The sequence below is a fragment of the Trachymyrmex cornetzi genome, unplaced genomic scaffold (genome assembly GCF_001594075.2).
Source record: "Trachymyrmex cornetzi isolate Tcor2-1 unplaced genomic scaffold, Tcor1.1 scaffold652, whole genome shotgun sequence".
NCBI lineage: Eukaryota > Metazoa > Arthropoda > Insecta > Hymenoptera > Formicidae > Trachymyrmex > Trachymyrmex cornetzi.
The window spans coordinates 11795-18478 of NW_017299973.1; the positions used below are offsets into that span (position 1 = coordinate 11795).

Below are 6684 nucleotides of genomic sequence, written 5' to 3' on the forward strand. Positions count from 1 at the left end.
CTTTCCAAGGTCGCAAAAACAATTTTTTTGTAAGACAAGTTTGATGTAAAATTTTCCGCTCTTTCGAAATCCGCAGTCAAAAATAGGGTGTCCCATTTAAAAAAACCATCGTGACCTTGAAATAACCTTCAAAATTGACCTCAAGGTCAAAACCAATGGTACAATTAAATGACCCGCTCTGCCCTGGTCAACTTTTATCTAAACCATTTTTTTGTAGATACCGTAATTTGGAAGATATTCGGGTCCATAAATTAAAATGATTCACCTTGTATATTAAGTACAGTGCTTTTCGACATGGGTAGACGAGCTGTACTTGTTTCTAGACGCAGTATTGGTAGATTATTGATTCTTCCGAAGCGTATATATAACGTTAGATTTCCAACGTACATTGGGGACGGCGCACGTATTCCTCTATTATTCTCATCCTACTGCAAAAGAGACAAAACGTGTTTTTGTTTGAGAAGCTCTCTCCAGATGTCCGGTGAAAGCGGAATCTCTTTACCATGACAATCCTCCAAAATGATAGTTACGTAAGAAGGGAGTTTGACATTGATACCAATGTTCAAGTATTTATAGCCAGTTACGGTTAACGGATATCTTCTCTCGAGAATGCGTACGATAGCACGATGTGTGATTTGATGTCTGTAATTAAAGAAGAAATTAGTACATGAAAAAAGAGACGCAAATAAAAAAATACCTATTTATTTGATTTGTTTTTTTTATCTGGATTTTCACCAGTTAAATCGTCGAATGTTTTCTTCTTCTTCACGCTTCGTTCACAATCGTCCTGTTCCACGAGATAATTTTCAATATCCACGTGTTGAGCATTGTTTTGTATTTTTTTCACAGTATCGTCCTCACGATCGAAAAGCTTGGAAAGTGTGTACAAACGATATTGTCGGAATGATTGTTCCTTTTATACTGATCGTTTAAAACTATTACAGCATTTATTATATTATTATAGCATTTATTATACAGGGTGGGCCATTTTAATCGATCCACCCAAATACCTCCAAAAGTAAGTGCTATACAAAAAAATTGTTAAACAAAAGTTGTTCAGGACAATGGGGGTCATCTTTCTGCATTATTGGTTTTGACCTTAAGGTCAATTTTTAAGGTTATTTGAAGGCCAAAATAATTTTTTTTAATGAGAACCCCTATTTTCGACACCGGATTCGGAAAGAGCGGGAAAATTTACGTCAGAAATGATAGTTAGATAATTTGTTAAAGTGACCTTCAGAAGGTCAAATGTTGAAAAATTGTTCAGAAGCTGTTTTCTTCAAACTTTAAAACATTTATGGGCGAACAAATGTTTTAGTAGGTTTGGAGGCCAACGACTTTGGCTATCTTGACCTTGAGGTCAAATTTAAAGGTTATTAATGTCAAAGTGATTTTTTTATGAAAAACCTTACTTTCCTCGTTAATCTTACTTTATCGTTACCCAGAAACAACGACGTGGACGTAGTAAGTTCTGTTTCCTTTGGGGTGCTTGTTTACCACCGTGAGTCCCCTTGCCTCTCACGATTGGGGTGCTTGTTTACCGTGAGTCTCCTTGCCTCTCACGATTGGGGTGCTTGTTTACCGTAAGTCCCCTTGCTTCTCACGATTGGGGTGCTTGTTTACCGTGAGTCCCCTTGCTTCTCACGATTGGGGTGCTTGTTTACCGTAAGTCCCCTTGCCTCTCACGATTGGGGTGCTTGTTTACCGTCAGTCCCCTTGCCTCTGACTTTAACCATATTAAAGCAAGTGTTCAAAGTTGTCGTTGTTTCTGGGTAACGCTAAAAGTAAGATTAGCGAGGAAAGTAAGGTTTCTCAGAAAAAAATCACTTTGACCTTCTAATAACCTTTAAATTTGACCTCAAGGTCAAGATAGCCAAGGTCGTTGGCCTCCAAACCTACTAAAACATTTGTTCGTCTATAAATGTTCTAAAGTTTGAAGAAAACAGCTTCTGGACGATTTTTCAACATTTGACCTTCTGAAGGTCACTTTAGCAAATTATCAAACTATCATTTCTGAGCATACTATTAGCGCAAAGTGGGGTGCTGCACCATCTTGCTGTAACCACATTCTCTGCCGTGTTTCTAAATAGACATCCTCCAAGAGCTCAATCGATCCCTAAGCAATTCCAAATAGGTACATCTATCGACATTTCCCTCAAAAGCATAAGATCCGATCAGGTAACCGTTTATTATGCCACACTATACAATAACGCTCTATCGATGTTGATGGTCCACAGTCCTGTGCCAGTGGGGATTTTCATTGGACTAGTAGTAGCAATTGTGCCTATTTAGTTAACCATTACTGTTAAATGTAGCCTCATCAGAAAACATCGCATACCTAAAAAACGGAGGATCATTTTCTGTCATTCCTAAAGCCCACTGGCAAAACTCATTAAGCATTTCAACGTGATTTGGCTTTAATTCCTGAAGTAAAGTTATATGGTATGCATGATATTTAAGATTTCTCAGAATTCGTAAAGTCGTTCTTCGTGGTATACCAATTTCCCTTTCAGTTCGGCGACTGCTAATGTGATGATCGAGATGAATAGCTGCTAGGACAGTCACAACACGAGGATCAGTTTCGTTGTATTCGTGGCGTCTGCGTTCACGAGTCAGATGTCCACCGCGAGCTCTTTCAGTTAATCTGCGTATTGTCATTTGATTAGGTCGTCTCCTTAAAGGAAATCTTTCAACGTACAGCCATGCCGCTGCACGGTAGTTGTTGTGACATTCTCCTAAAACCATTACCATATCAATAATTTCATTAGGAGGATAATCAGCGATAATGAAAATTGTAATTCAAAATGAGACTACTTTGTTAACTTTTAATCTCTATTTTAATTGAAATAAAATAAAAATAAGAAAATCTTGATCCTAACAAAACTCAAGAAATAATGAACGGCCAACGTTCCGCGGAGTTCTTCTGACTGACAAAACTCGTATGACATACAAACGTACAGTGAACATATAGGCAGGCAAGGTACTCTTGTTGAAAAAAAAATGTTTGTTTCCACTGGCTCAGTATAGTCTTAAATTGCGTCAAATAATTGAAAGAACGCATTAAAATTAATCAGAATTTTTCAGCTATTTAATTGTTTGTTAATTATAATGCAAATTTAATTTTCGATAGTCGGCAAAACAAGTATCAAGATTTGCTTATTTTCATTTTATTTCAATTAAAATAGAGACTAAAAGTTAACAAAGTAGTCTCATTTTGAATTACAATTTTCATTATCGCTGATTATCCTCCTAATGAAATTATTGATATGGTAATGGTTTTAGGAGAATGTCACAACAACTACCGTGCAGCGGCATGGCTGTACGTTGAAAGATTTCCTTTAAGGAGACGACCTAATCAAATGACAATACGCAGATTAACTGAAAGAGCTCGCGGTGGACATCTGACTCGTGAACGCAGACGCCACGAATACAACGAAACTGATCCTCGTGTTGTGACTGTCCTAGCAGCTATTCATCTCGATCATCACATTAGCAGTCGCCGAACTGAAAGGGAAATTGGTATACCACGAAGAACGACTTTACGAATTCTGAGAAATCTTAAATATCATGCATACCATATAACTTTACTTCAGGAATTAAAGCCAAATCACGTTGAAATGCTTAATGAGTTTTGCCAGTGGGCTTTAGGAATGACAGAAAATGATCCTCCGTTTTTTAGGTATGCGATGTTTTCTGATGAGGCTACATTTAACAGTAATGGTTAACTAAATAGGCACAATTGCTACTACTAGTCCAATGAAAATCCCCACTGGCACAGGACTGTGGACCATCAACATCGATAGAGCGTTATTGTATAGTGTGGCATAATAAACGGTTACCTGATCGGATCTTATGCTTTTGAGGGAAATGTCGATAGATGTACCTATTTGGAATTGCTTAGGGATCGATTGAGCTCTTGGAGGATGTCTATTTAGAAACACGGCAGAGAATGTGGTTACAGCAAGATGGTGCAGCACCCCACTTTGCGCTAATAGTATGCGAATTTCTAAATGATAATTATAATGAGAGGTGGATTGGACGAGGAGGTCCAGTTAACTGGCCTCCGTGCTCACCAGACATGACATCTCCCGATTTCTATTTATGGGGCTTCTTAAAAAATGTTGTTTTTACACAACGGCCAACAACCAGAGAAGACATGATAGACCGTATTCGTCGAGCCTGCGTTGCAATCCCAAGGAAAACTTTGCTAAGGACAGTGCGACATTTCCAAAGGCGTGTAAATTTGTGTCTTGAAGCTAATGGAGGCAACTTTGAACACTTGCTTTAATATGGTTAAAGTCAGAGGCAAGGGGACTGACGGTAAACAAGCACCCCAATTGTGAGAGGCAAGGGGACTCATGATAAACAAGCACCCCAATCGTGAGACGCAAGGGGACTCACGGTAAACAAGCACCCCAATCGTGAGAGGCAAGGGGACTTACGGAAAACAAGCACCCCAATCGTGAAAGACAAGGGGACTCACGGAAAACAAGCACCCCAATCGTGAAAGACAAGGGGACTCGCGGTAAACATGCACCCCAAAAGAAACAGAACTTACTACGTCTACGTCGTTGTTTCTGGGTAACGCTAAAAGTAGGATTAGCGAGGAAAATAAGGTTTTTTATAAAAAAATCACTTTGACCTTCTAATAACCTTTAAATTTGACCTTAAAGTCAAGATAGCCAAGGTCGTTTGCCTCCAAACTTACTAAAACATTTGTTCGCCCATAAATGTTCTAAAGTTTGAAGAAAACAGCTGGACGATTTTTCAACATTTGACCTTCTGAAGGTCACTTTAGCAAATTATCAAACTATCATTTCTGATGTAAAATTTCCCACTCTTTCCGAATCCGGTGTCGAAAATAGGAGTTCTCATTTTAAAAAATTTTGACCTTCAAATAACCTTAAATTGACCTGAAGGTCAAAACCAATAATGCAGATAGAAGATCCCCATTGTCCTGAACAACTTTTGTTTAAATAATTTTTTTGTATAGCGCTTACTTTTGGAGATATTTGGGTGGATCGGTTAAAATGGCCCACCTTGTATATGTCCTCCCCCTCCCCCTCCGCCTCCCTATCCCCCCTCCTTCTCCTCCTCCTTCGTCTTATTTCTCGGTTTTGTCAATATGTATTACTCGATCGAATTAGTCGACCTAAGATATCCTGCATTTGTTGCAATAATCTGTCTCTTGAACATTCGATGTTGAGTACGTTTATATTAAATTTACCAGCCTTTGTTATGGTTCTTGTGAACTCGTTAAATTTGTAAAATTGTTGTTTTTTGGCAAAGTACAGATCACCATCCATATATCGGAGGACCAAGGTCGGAGCTATTCCTGGGAATACCGCTTGTAACGATTGATACGATTAAACACCGTATCTACATATTGCAAAGTACAGAGATCTACGACTCGGGTTTATTTGTTGTAATTTCGGTAGTTGACGTTGGTGGTTGTGTAGTTGTTAGTTTTGAATTTCCATAGAGTTGTTGAATAGTTAAAATGTCCTCTATGTTGAGTTTAACGATTTTATTATTATTATTAGCAGTAGCAAATGCGAACATTATAGAGTCTTCACGCGAACTGTGTGTTAATCCTAATGCGTGTCCAATTTCATGTGTTAACGTGTTAAGCAGATAGTCTTCTATCCTTGTTACTAGCAGATTTTTCGGTTAGATATATATGCCACGATTCTGCACTATCTATGTGAATTTCAGCGGTGTAATTGGCAACGTTTGAAGGATAGAACGCGTGAGCGAGTACTCCACCAGGTCCATCGAACGAAGAGGTGCAAATTTCTTCGTTACGTTTACGATCAGCGTATGTGTACGTGCCACTACGATAAGATATTAAGATGTCGGGATTTAACGTTTTACGTTTGAACGATAAAGACGAATTCACTGCCTATAGCGAGAACGGGAATGCGGTAGTTTTTAAATGTCCGGGAGACTACATCGTGGTTTACGCATTTGATACAATATATTGTTATCCAATGTACCATCACCCTGTATTTGATAATGTTCTTTAAATAACGAAATCTGTTTAATTTCTCCCTCTTCGAATAATAATTGCGTATTGTTTTCAGCGTTACTCAAGTAGCCGTACTTTTGTAGATACGGAATTATTTCAGTATGCTTTGACAATTCGTCGCTGTTGTCGTCCTCGTTATCGTCGTAGTAATCGAAACGAAGACGATGATGACGACGATGATGATGAACATGAGAGACATCGCGATGTAACACCAGTATACGACACGCAGTAGAAACGATGTGTACTCGAACACTTTGTCAATAGTAATGAATCGCGTTTCGTACTTTTTTATATTTTCAGAAGAGGCTCTTATCTATCTAAGAGGAAAGGAACATAACATCATAAATTTTTTTTGTAAGATATAATATATTTGACGGAATATGTGTTTTACATTACAATATGACAGTGTGTGAAATTTGATAAAGAAGGAGAGAGCTTGAAAAAATAATATTATATTAGTACAACTTATTATATGTACAACTAATATTATATGTACAACTTTGCTTCCGCCGTTTTTTTCCCCGAAATTCGAGGCTTTATTGTGAAAAACTGGTTATATAATTATATTTATGATTCAAAGTATTGTCCATCGCTGGCCACTACTTCCTCTCATCTTTCGAGCAACGTACGAATCCCGCGTCGAAAAAACTGGTCAT

At 38.1% G+C, this 6684-nt stretch overlaps 1 pseudogene; it reads right to left on the minus strand.

The window, feature by feature from the left end:
• Positions 1-370: 370 nt before the first annotated feature.
• LOC108767145 (uncharacterized) lies at positions 371-2068 on the minus strand (annotated as a pseudogene).
• Between the last annotated feature and the right edge of the window lie 4616 nt (positions 2069-6684).